Genomic DNA, 12,409 nt, shown 5'->3' on the forward strand with positions numbered 1-12,409 from the left:
TAATCATTTTTTTTTTTTTAGAGATTGTTTGACCTCAAATCTGTTCGCTCTCGACTTTTTATGGCCGAATATAACGGCGACGATGTTCCTTCCCCGTGTGAGATGTGAAGCAGGCGCGTGGCCTTTTCTGATGGCTCCAAGTCAAATCATCAAAAGATTGGAGTTAACGTCGCTAGATCAAAAAGGGGCCAAATATAGCGCACTTGTGTCGAGCTGTGCAAAAAAACTGAAAAAAAAACTGCGCTCGCTCGGGAGTCGCAAACGTCGCTGGGTAAATTAACTGCTGAGGTGCCTGGGGATACTGCAGCTGAATGTATAGTGGGCTTGCCTTGTGGTTTTGAGGTTCTGGGTTTGAGTCTCTTTTATTTTATTCCTTTAAATTCCTCCCAGATACTGAAATTATTCACATAGAGGTCACTTTATTAGTGAATTTTTTTGTGTCCAGCCCAAGTGGTAATTTTTGAGAATTTGGACCATTCAGTTGAATGAGATTCAAAACTTTTGATGCATTTTACTAGTTTTTCGAATAGTACTTTTCAGCTTCCACTACTCGTGTGTACATCGTCGTACAACGTTAATAAGCTTTGTTGGTTTTTACCAACCTTGTAAATAAGCAATAGTCATGGTAACACTTTACAATCAACATGAATTAAAGAAAAAAGGGGCAAAGACTAACATTAAAATGGTTTTGAGGCTCTTATATATCAAGACATTTAAAAAAAAATAATATCAAAACAGTCACAATGTAAGAATATATACATTTTAATACTTTTATAATTAGAATACAAAGATATTTTGACGATTTTTGGAAGTTTCAGCAAAAGATGACAACCAAGTCTCCAAATTTTGTCATCCTGTTGTCTAATTTCCAGCTAAAAATGACCCAAAGTCAATCAAAATTTCCAGCTTTCGCTTGATTTGAATGTAAAAATGCTCTTTTTAGTTTTCTCTCAAGTTTGAGCACATAGGCAGCTCACCTATTTCCCTGTCGTTCACATCTTTTGGAGATGTCATACTTGTAGTGCATTACCTCCAGACACAATTGAACAGATTACTGTTGGTTCACCTTGAGATGTACAAATCCTGACAGAGCAGAAGCATCCACAGCGACGTCAATCTTTCCGTTTCTCTTGCCCTTTCCGCCCCACCTGTCACGGCGGGCGCTTCTTGAAATTGTCATCACCTCTTGGATGAAACATTCCTGAACTGATTGCTTTAATAACCCGCGTGCTCATGTTTATCAGTTGATGAGTGCGAGCATCTTCTTTTTTTAGTGTATAAATGCACGCATCTCGGTAAGATAAGTACATTCGCTTACTTCTCCTGTAATCATGGAAGTGCCATCTTTTCTGGCATTTTCAAAAAGGACATTATGAATGAATCATTTTATTTTTTTTCAATGGCATTCATTAGGCCATCAGTGTCGTATTTAAAATAGTTTCCGACCGATTTTGGCTGAGTGTAGTTGCTGGGTGATATATTCCTCTAGATCACAGGTGTCAAAGTGGTGGCCCGGGGGCCAAATCTGGCCCGCCGCATCATTTTGTGTGGCCCGAGAAAGTAAATCATGAGTGCCGACTTTCTGTTTTAGGGTCAAATTAAAATGAAGAGTATAGATGTATATTACATTTCCTGATTTTCCCCCTTTTAAATCAATAATTGTATTTTTTAAATCCATTTTTTCTGTTTTTAGTTCAAAAATCATTTCGTAAAATCTAAAAATATATATAAAAAAAGCTAAAATAAACATTGTTTTAGATCTATAAAAAACTGAATATTCAGGGCCTTTAATCCAGTTCATTTAATCAATTTATATATTAAAAAATCTAAATATTATATCTAAAATGGTCCGGCCCACATGAAATCGAGTTGACGTTAAAGTGGCCCGCGATCCCAACCCGAGTCTGACACCCTTGGCGTAGTGGATCGTACCTTCCCGTTTATGCGCCGTTTAATATACCCTGCCGTTTAATATACCCAGGTATATTAAATGGGGAGTATATTAAACAGCAAAATACGGTAGCTTGATTAATTAGTCAAGGCAAACAACTGAGCTCAAGTTTAAATTTTTCGATCGTCAATCTCGATTTTAAAATCGCCCAGCCCTAGTCTGCCTTCTGACAGAGGTCAACTAGGACATCTTATTTGTTACTGTGTAAACAATTTTAGCGGAATGCATCCATCCATCTGCCAACTCTCAAATGTGCTGGTGCACCATAATCTATCCATCTGTAAACTCCTATTTGATCCCGAAGTCTCAAGTCAGCACTCTAATGCTGATTTTTGAAATGAGCTCGACTGAGAAACTCCTCGGCAAATAAGAGCAAAGGACGCCTACGCCGAGGCCACTGGGAAAAGAGACAACAAATCGGCCTGTATCTTAACTTGTGAACATTATCAGAGGTGCTCCAGCAGGTATTTAACAGTGTCAGAGCAGCTTTGGGTTTTCCCTAGTTTTTCCACTGATCTGCTCCTCTGCGTATTAACGTGCTAATTAACCTAATGACTCGATGGGGTGGGTTAAGGTCCGGAAAGCTGATGAGTTTGCCGCAAGCAATTATTGTGCCCTCTTCGCCGCACGCCGCCTGTTATCGACTCAGGGTTGGAGATTCCGATCGGCGGATGGGAAGGGAAAGTGCGTTGGAGGAGTTGGCAATCGATTCAAGGAGTTTTGGAAAAGGTCTTGAAGAAGTCACTAGGTGAAGATTAGCAGGGATGGAATGCTTTTCTTGCTTTGAAATAATGACTTGACAGTTGTGGAATTTATTCATTGTTTTTGTTCATGCGCAAGTGCGTTGTGCATAACACATTGCTAAAATCTACTTGGTCATTAATTGATTTTGAATGATGCTAGTCCTTGGTGAAGCATTTATCTGGAAATTCCAACCACCCATTCAAATGTCAGCCACTTTTCGAATGATGTTCACGGGCATGGGTTTGGCTTATTTGTCCAAATAATTTGTTTCCTGACCATTTTAGATATAATATTTAGATTTTTTTTAATAAAGGGATTAAAAGAACTTTTTTTGGAAATATTTTTAGATTTTACAAAATGATATTTGAACTAAAAACACAGAAAAAATGGATTAAAAAATTACAATTATTGATTTAAAAGGGGGAAAATCAGGAAATGTAATATACATCTATACTCCATTTTAATTTGATCCTAAAACAGAAAGTCGGCACTCATGATTTACTTTCTCGGGCCGCACCGAATGATGCGGCGGGCCAGATTAGGCCCCCGGGCCGCCACTTTGACACCTGTGTTGTAGATAATGACTCTACACGGAACATGCTTGACTTTTTCATTGCCATTTTTCTGGCAGTGGCTAAATTAAATAAGTTTACAGTAGGACGCTTTGGATATTGAACTTTTATTGTCATATGGCGATGGATTGTCTACAAAATGTATAGTCCAGGATTTTTTTTTTAATTCCAGGATTTTCATCCCACTCCAGAGGTTTATAACTGAAGTTATCGTAGATTGTCATCCAAGTTGTACTAAAACCGGACTCTCATTCAGTGGCGGGTTGCTCTTCGGAGACACATTGAACCCAGAAATGTTCAGAAATTCTCCTCCATGTTCACAAATGCAACAAATGTGCACTAAAGCATGTCTAGCACGGCCCGCTGCGGTAAAAGTGCAGTGAATGCCATTCACCAAATGGTAGGGATAATCAAACAAGGTTATGGTGTGTGAAGTCTGATTAATTGTCCAGAAAGTTGTTTGATTTTTGCTGTGCAAATAGGGGCACACCCATTTTCCTTTTTTTAATGGTTCGATTAAAAACGTGCCTTGTGAGTTTGCTCAATGTATCAGTGATTATATTTAAAGGATTTCAGAGTGGATCAAGCATGAGCTCTTTATATTTGTTCTCTTTATGAACTGTAATATGACATTGGAAATTATGTTCTTTTTCACAGCTGTGCCATTGCTACAATAATTTCTCGTTGATTGAAAGTGGTACTGTGTGCTAATCAATAGCTAATGCTGTACTGTAACACCATAGACTTCCACTTAAAAACTAATGGAGGCATGAGCTCGTATTAGATTACATTATGTATGGACTCTGCGCTCTATACGCCCTTTGTTTATGATAAGCGATTTAGTGTGTTAGTCGACAAATGTGCTTGTCAAATAGTGAGCCGGGGCCTGCGGGGATCTTGTATGACCTTTTTTCTCACTGTAGTACTAGAATTAAAATTGCATTCTCAATGTATTCTCTATCCGATCCACCAACAAAAATGCAACAATTTTGCTTCTCGACTATTACATTTTAGAAAATGCCGTACCTCTAGTGCACAGGTGTCAAAGTGGCGGCCCGGGGGCCAAATCTGGCCCACCGCATTTTTTTGTGTGGCCCGAGAAAGTAAATCATGAGTGCCGACTTTTTGTTTTAGGATCAAATTCAAATGAAGAGTATAGATGTATATTACATTTCCTGATTTTCCCCCTTTTAAATCAATAATTGTCATTTTTTAATCCATTTTTGTCTGTGCTTTTAGTTCAAAAATCATTTTGTAAAATCTAAAAATAAATAAAAAAAGCTAAAATCAACATTGTTTTAGAAACTGAATATTCAGGGCTTTTAATACAGTTCTTTTAATCCATTTATAAAAAAGATCTAAATATTATATCTAAAATGGTCCGGTCCAAGTGAAATCAAGTTGACGTTAAAGCGGCCCGCGAACCAACCCGAGTCTGACACCCTTGCTCTAGTGGGTGAGTATCCCATTTTAATTTTCACAATTGGTTTGTAATTCCAAGTTTTTGATATTTTTTTGAAATGCGGGTCAAGTTCTTCAGAGATGGAGCAAGCGAAACCATCTAATCCCATCACCCTCATATTTCATCCTCTCTTCCCCCGATGTTAGTTCGTACAACTAGGTTATCTTGTAATGTAGCGGCACAATTAGGCGAACAATGTGACCCGAGCTGTAGAACAAACATCTGGCTGAGCTGCTGTTTGGGGACAGGGTCTTGTCCGCCTGGCTGCACTTCATTTTTCACCGTTTAGCCTCTGCCTCACACCTGTAACAGGTGGATGGTCTACATAAATGCTCACAGTTCGTAATATTCCGTCTTTAATAACACAGGGTAACACATTTTCATTGATTTTTCAATTGGTGCATTGACTGACTGAATCTTGGGATTTATACATCTCAGACACAATGATATTCATTGTCCACGGTCAGAGTAAATATACCAAACGTGATTGGAGGGTTGGTATTTGGCTCAGGTAGATAGTACGTTACTTGTTGTTAGGTATGTGTAGCGAAGCTGATATTCCCACAAAGGAAACGATGCTAAGTACTCGCATTCTGTTCATTTAAGCGGCGGTGAGTCGTGTACATGAGACAAAACTGAGCATTTGATACCTGAATATTTTTTCATTAAGTTATATAACTTGTCAGTTTACTTGAGTGATATGATCTGACGACACAATTACGACTGAAAATGCTCAGGCTTATTTATTCTACTGCACTTCTGTGGCCGAGACCTACAAACAAACTAAATAAATAAAACAAACCGTATTTTATATTACGCAGCACGTGCACATGCTAGCATAATTTTTAAGAGGAAGGAATTATGCCTCTGGGTGGGTGAGTAATACTTGAGTAGTTGGGTTGGACAGCAAACAGAGGTCGTAAAATTGGGTCAGTACGCCGAGGCAAACAAGAGACTTTGTCTCCGTTATTTATTCATTTATTTTCTGAATCACATCCTTAAGGGTTGTGGGGGGTGCTGGAGCCAATCCCAGCTATCTACGGGCACCAGACGGGGGACACCCTGAATTGGTGGCCAGCCAATCGCAAGGCACAAGGAGATGAATAACCAATCACCTGTGGCTAGGAGCAATTTATAGTGTTCAACCAGCCTACCCTGTATGTTTTTGGGTGTGGAAGCACCCATAGAAAACCAACGTAAGCCCGGACAGAACATGCAAACACCCCACAGTGAGGACCCACGTGGAATCGAACCCTTGAATCCCCCAGAGCTGTCAGACCGACGCGCTAACCACTCGACCACCGGGTCTTCTTATGTGCTTAAACCTTTGGAAATATTGCGTTTCTGGCTCAGCATGTTTTGATTCCAAAGGGAAAATTGTCGTTATTTCCCCTTGTGTGTATCTTGGGTAATTTTTTTCATGCTTAATCTAATCTTGCCACATGTCGTTATAGCGAAAGGAAAAGAAATTTGCCGCAGTCCCATGGGTTGTTATGTACAATGCTGTCTGAAATGACATACTGGGAGTCTTTATTGTGAAAGCGACAGGGTAAATACTTTTTGCCGGGCTCCGATATAAATGATGCTGTTGTTACCAGAAGCTGGGCTGAAAATAACCTTTCATAGTGGGTCCCTACAAAAGGTCTTGGTTGTTGACAGGACTTTTGATGTACTCTACCTTTTGTTGAAGGTCAGAGACGTGCATTTTAGAGCTCATGCCGTTGTCATGATAAGGTAAATATGTTTCAAAATGGCACTGTGATTGATGGAAGTGAATCTTGCCTTCAAGTAAAAGCATGTTGGAGGAAAAACACATTGCTTATTGATATATTTTTTGTAACCTATGCTGATCCTGTTCATGGTTGGAAGGATTTTGACCCAAAAATTGCATAAGATCTGCACAGCTTTTCTTATTGTATTTGTGTGCAAACACAGTTGTGCGTTTTTCATTGGGTACCAGTGTTTAAGGCCACATGCTGTTTTTTTGTGGGAGTATAGATTGAATTGAGTGTGGTGGGTTCCACGAAGAAAAGCCATAAACCAGGTTTTGACTGAAAAATGGATGTTGTCATTAAAATATCAATATCCACTTTTTGACATTACAGTGTTGACAATAAATGAGTTGAAGTTGTTTCCGACATAAACTGCGCCGGTAACACTTGGTCATGTTTATTTTTTCCTTTTTATTATTCTTGTAAAGGCTTTGTAGAAGATGAAAGTCACAGAAAAATCGGACAATTTCGTAAACTGGTCAAAAATAGTTTTTAGACTTACACTTAAAAAAAGGTTTTTCTCCTATTAGAACTTTTCATTCTTTGCCGTTTTGATTAGCATTTTTTTCCTCCATGCTTTCAGCTAGTGTAAATCTATTTGTTGCCTCAATGCAGTTTAATCTATATTTATTGTAGATTATATACAGTACAGGCATTCAAAATAGGTTGGCCTTTATTCATTTATTTTTATTTATTATACGAAATAAGATATAACAAACGACTGGAACTAAAACGTACCTTCCTTTTGCCGCAGAACTGCTTATTTTTTTTAGGAATGTAGCTGTCTTTTCGTCTTTAAAATTCTGAGCAGGATATGGGATAGAATCTTGACACTTTCAATTATTAAAACATTTGAAACTATCATTTTAAGTCAGTTTCCAATGCACAAAAACCAGATTATAAAAAAAGTGTGACTGACTGGCAGATCATCTTTCGCTCAAAGTCAGCCAGGCTTGGCTCCAGCACCCCGCAACCTCAACAAGGATAAGCGGTCTTAAATGACTGGGTAAATTATTATTATTTTTTTTTAAAGCAGGGATTCCTACAGTTTTTCCGACCGCCGAAAGAACTAAATTAATTGCCTTGACTGGGAGCATACCACTGTATTATTACTTGGGACAAAACACTGCTTAATATTTTTCTGTATGACTTGCTGCGCTCTAATCTTCGCCACTGGCAGTATTTAACATTTAGTCATCTCAATTCTTACTCTCACTGTCTGCACGAATCTTTCGCTGTCAGTCTTGGCCTTCCTGATGTTTAACATGTGCTGATCTTTTAACGTGCAAAAATCCTTTAATAGAGTCATTTTGCCTCTTTTATCACCGTAACAGAAGACCTGCTATTTATCCTCCATTACCTTTTACACAAAACCTTGCAAAGCAAGTTATTTCCTTAGGTTTGGCCATTTTATACACTCGGATATCAATCAGATACTAGTTGAAGACAACGTGTGTGTGTGTGTTTGTCAAAAAGAATTCTAGATGCGAAATGAATATTAAGTGTTAAAAAGCAGAATTCACTGGCTCACATGCGGGAAAATTCTATTACAGCTCTTTCTTCTTGCAAATTAATTGGTTGATTTAGTTCACACGTTCCGTGCCTGTGTCATTTGTACATAACAGAAAAGATATTAAAATTCTATGCATTTGCAGGGCAATCCAAGTGGATTTAATGTATTTAAAATTCCATCAGATTACAAAATGAACATAAAAATCGGCATTCACGGGAGCTTTTCATTTTATCTAAACTACTTCAATGGAAGCCATTCTATTAAAGACTTTCTTTTTTTTATGGGCATTGAATGTATTTTTTTGGTGAATTGGTATTTTTATCTCAAATGAAAGCTGTTTTTAAAAACTGATCGTATCTATGGTATTTGTACAGTAAATTGACATAAACGATGTTTTCCATTAGAATTTTTTATTAACGGCAAAACTGCGTTTTGGACGTACTGAAAAACACGATTGGAAAAACTTGTATGTTGAAATCCGTAGTTGGCGGCAGTAATATCGGACACCGCGCCTTCCCAGCATGCTTTGCGACCGTTCACATAAACCTGCTGGCTCAGGTCACGCTGACTCACCCCTCGATGACAATGATAGGTTTTGCCAGACACCAGTCAAAATATCATATCCATATCACACATTCAGATATTAAAACAAATCAAAAAGAACATGTTCGACCATATTGTGCTAATCATGTTCCAAACACATTCCTTTAAAAAAAAGTGCAACGCCAGAAGGTTGGAATCTTGTTTTTCAGCAGCAGTAAAGAGTATTCTGTTGACCTTAGCCAATGGGGGTGCTTGCTACATCCTGGATGGGTCACCAGCCAATCAACAGTCTTATTTATTACAGCTCTACTTCTCGTATGGCACAAATGATGGATTTTTGTTCAACCGCATGCCCCTTAAAACAAATTACTCATAAAGCTGCTGTTAGGTGACCTGGTGTTGAGATAGGTCAGTGTAATATACTGCTAATCCTTAACACGCCAATGTCTGAGTAGCGTGTGCTGGAATTTCATGTGAATGTGGTGGAAGCAGTGGCGGTCTATGCATTTTCTCGTAGCGCCTTCAACGGGTAAAATCCACTTTCTAGCAGCATTTAGTGATTAAATAGGAGCTTAAATATAAACACTGGAGCTTTTCAGATATCAGAACCGGGCCCACAATTGAAATATTATTTAGGACTATAGCCATGTTTTACTCACCAAAAATCCTTTTTAACTGTACACAATATCCATCCTCCTTTCTTCCTTCCTTCTTTTCTATCACCATCGAAGCTAATGCTGAAAGTCGAGCCTGTCCTGTCGTATTTCTGGCATAGTCCGTCTTGAAAATGGCTTTAAATCAACACAACAATATATTTGCTTGTGCAGCACGCTCCAGATACAGTTTGGTAGCTCTGGCTAATCACTAGCCAATCATAGTTGGTGAAAGCGATGTCGTATCCCTACGCCTGCGACAAGGCAATGACGTAGCCCTACGCCTGTGACAAGGCATTGTGGTGTTGCCAACTCGAAATCTGATTGGTTAAAACAATAGTCTTATCGACGCTTGTTTAATGCAGCAGCGCCTGCAGAACTGATTGTGAAGGCCTTGAGGCAGATTTCTGACCCTGGCAACAAATAATGGCTGAAATGTGATTGGTTAAATGCTTCAATATGAAAACACACATCTGGAAGCAGTGCAACCAGAAGGAAAAGCAATGAAAGGAAGCTTACAGACAATTTGGAATTATTTCATAAGTATTGATAGACAAAATATAATATATGATACAGATATTTCTTAGGCCAGCAGAGAAGGCCTTGAAGGCCATGATGGCCCGCCACTGGGTGGAAGCCATGGCGGCACTCCCACGGAGAAGCAGCCGCAGATAACTCCTTGTGCTGCCGCTGTTAATGATTTATTTATTTGGAAATTACGGCGTCCCGGGAGAGCTGGCCGCCATTGATAAGGGAGTCTGGGATGAGCGAGGGATGGGAGGTGCTCGCTTCTTCCTCCCACATCACTGCTTGTGGATATTTCTACGTATGCTTTTGCCTGAGGACTTGCACCCAGGGAAGCATCAAAAGGCTAATTCGTGAATTGACATCAGTAAGAAAAAAAATGAAAAATCTTCTAGTCAGATAGTTTTCTAATGCGATATGATGCACGGTTGCTTTTGCCCAAGGCGGTAGTGTCAAAAAAAATTGCTGTTTGATCCTAGCACTTTTTACGTTTGTTGTCCATAGACATAAAAAAATTCAAACATCCCCGAAATGGAAAAACACTTTTAGCATCCTGTATATACAATACAAAAAAAAATGTTAGTCCTATCCTTTTTAGGTTTTAGGGTGTAGTATTGGTAAAATGCAAAAGGATTAGGGAATTTTAATGCAAAATATGTCTGTACTTGCCAAAAATTCAAAGTTGCTTATTAATTTTGTATGTAGAGGTCTTTTTGGCCTCTTTTGTGCCACAGCAAATATGTGGAATGCCTTACAAGCTGTGTTTTAGTAATATGTATTGCAAGACTTGCGGTTGAATGTAAAAATGTTCCATATTAACTGTTAATGCTCGAGTGTATTATTAATCTTGTGATCTGTATGAGGCAAGTATTTTTGGGGTGGTTTTCAATTTTTTTGGGGGTGAAATTAAAGGACACAATTACAGTAAATTCCCCCATTTAAAAAGCTATGGGTGCACTTTTAAATAGACTATAGTATTGATGATCTGAACAAAAAGTAACGAATAAATAAATAAAAATATATTGAGCCCAGATATGATAAACTTTACAATAGCTATGGCAGCAACAGAAAGACTCTGTTGCGTCCGTTAAAAAAATAAATAAATAAAGCACATCCTCTGTTTGTTTTTATGTTTTTTTTCCATAGACATAAAAACATTCAAATATTGGTTTTATGTAAAAGTCCCGTGGAGATTGTATGACATTACCTTATCACTTACAGTAGTTTTACACTTGTACCAAACTGTGTCCAACTCCAGTCTGTTACTATTGTTTTTTAATTGTCTGTAATAGGCCAGCATTTCCCCTCCTTTATTTCATGACCTTGATCTGTAAACAAAGCAACAGTACAACATAATTAGACAATGGTGTTGACCTAGCAAGTCTTGGCCTCACAGTTCTGAGATCGAAGGTTCAATCCTTGGACTGTTCTGGCGTTTTAATAACATAGAAAAAAATTGACTGTAATCTGACTGCTCAGTAAAAGTTGCTGATGTAAATTTATCAGCAATCTGAGACATACTCTCAGCGTACTATTTACTTGAAAAATCTGTTTGCTGACCCCAGCACAAACGAGCCAGGCACGGACAAAACTGCCTCTCACCAGATTGGTCAGTGGTATAAAAGGAGACTGCAGTGGGTTGATGGTACGCACCATAAACACACCATCTAGTCATTTACTCATCCAACCCCTCTAAAACTTCACATCTGTCTAAAGCAAGGGTGTCAGACTCGGGTTGGTTCGCGGGCCGCGTTAACGTCAACTCGATTTCATGTGGGCCGGACCATTTTAGATATAATATTTAGATTTATTTTTTATAAATGGATTAAAAGAACTGGATTAAAAGCTCTGAATATTCAGTTTTTTATAGATCTAAAACAATATTTATTCTAGCTTTTTTTATATATATTTTTAGATTTTACAAAATGATTTTTGAACTAAAAACACTGAAAAAATGGATTAAAAAATTACAATTATTGATTTAAAAGGGGGAAAATCAGGAAATGTAATATACATCTATACTCTTCATTTGAATTTGATCCTAAAACAGAAAGTCGGCACTCATCATTTACTGTCCGGGGCCACATAAAATGATGTGGCGGGCCAGATTTGGCCCCCGGGCCGCCACTTTGACACATGTGGTCTAAAGCATAAAGCCTTTCTTACCTCCATCATCCGCAAATTTCCATGAAACTCTGACTTCCAGTGCCCTCAACGGGAGTTGCAAAATGAAAAAATATCCAATTTGCAACCATAGTGACGGAACACTATCTCCCACAATCGTTCCTCTCTTTTGTTCTGTCTATCTTCTCCACCTACAGCCGATTTGCATTCCTCTCATGCCCAATTTTTTCCTTTATTAATTCATTCTACATCTCTTCTCCTCTAGCAACCCCTCCTTCCTGACCTCTGCTTATTAAATGTATGTGTTTGGGGATTAATATGAACCTTCTTGTAGGTACTTTATTTTATATTTTTAAGCCTTCGGGAAGCTGGCTCGACGGCAAAACTCGGCTCAGTGGAATGTGATATCAGCCTTAATTAAAAGCTGTGCACCGAGCTTTAATGGCACATGTGAAGGCACCGAGTTAAGACTCACAGTCTGAGTCTCGGTTACTGTATCTGTTCCTAACAGCTAATTTCTTTTATGTCTTGTTTTCTCAGCATAAATCTC

The 12,409-nt window shown here is 38.5% G+C and overlaps 2 protein-coding genes across 2 annotated transcripts in view; both read left to right on the forward strand.

Moving 5' to 3' along the window:
- arhgef12a (Rho guanine nucleotide exchange factor (GEF) 12a) overlaps nucleotides 1-1,144 on the forward strand; it is a 73,241-nt gene extending 72,097 nt beyond the window's left edge. Inside the window, exon 40 of the transcript XR_013303487.1 lies at nucleotides 1,135-1,144. The gene's annotated coding sequence lies outside the window, so the exon portion shown is untranslated. The remainder of the gene's footprint in view (nucleotides 1-1,134) is intronic.
- The window catches only part of grik4 (glutamate receptor, ionotropic, kainate 4), a 220,526-nt gene that overhangs the window by 17,597 nt on the left and 190,520 nt on the right, over nucleotides 1-12,409 (forward strand). The window lies entirely within an intron of this gene.

Source organism: Stigmatopora argus, chromosome 10 (assembly GCF_051989625.1).
Source record: "Stigmatopora argus isolate UIUO_Sarg chromosome 10, RoL_Sarg_1.0, whole genome shotgun sequence".
In the NCBI taxonomy this organism is placed as follows: domain Eukaryota; kingdom Metazoa; phylum Chordata; class Actinopteri; order Syngnathiformes; family Syngnathidae; genus Stigmatopora; species Stigmatopora argus.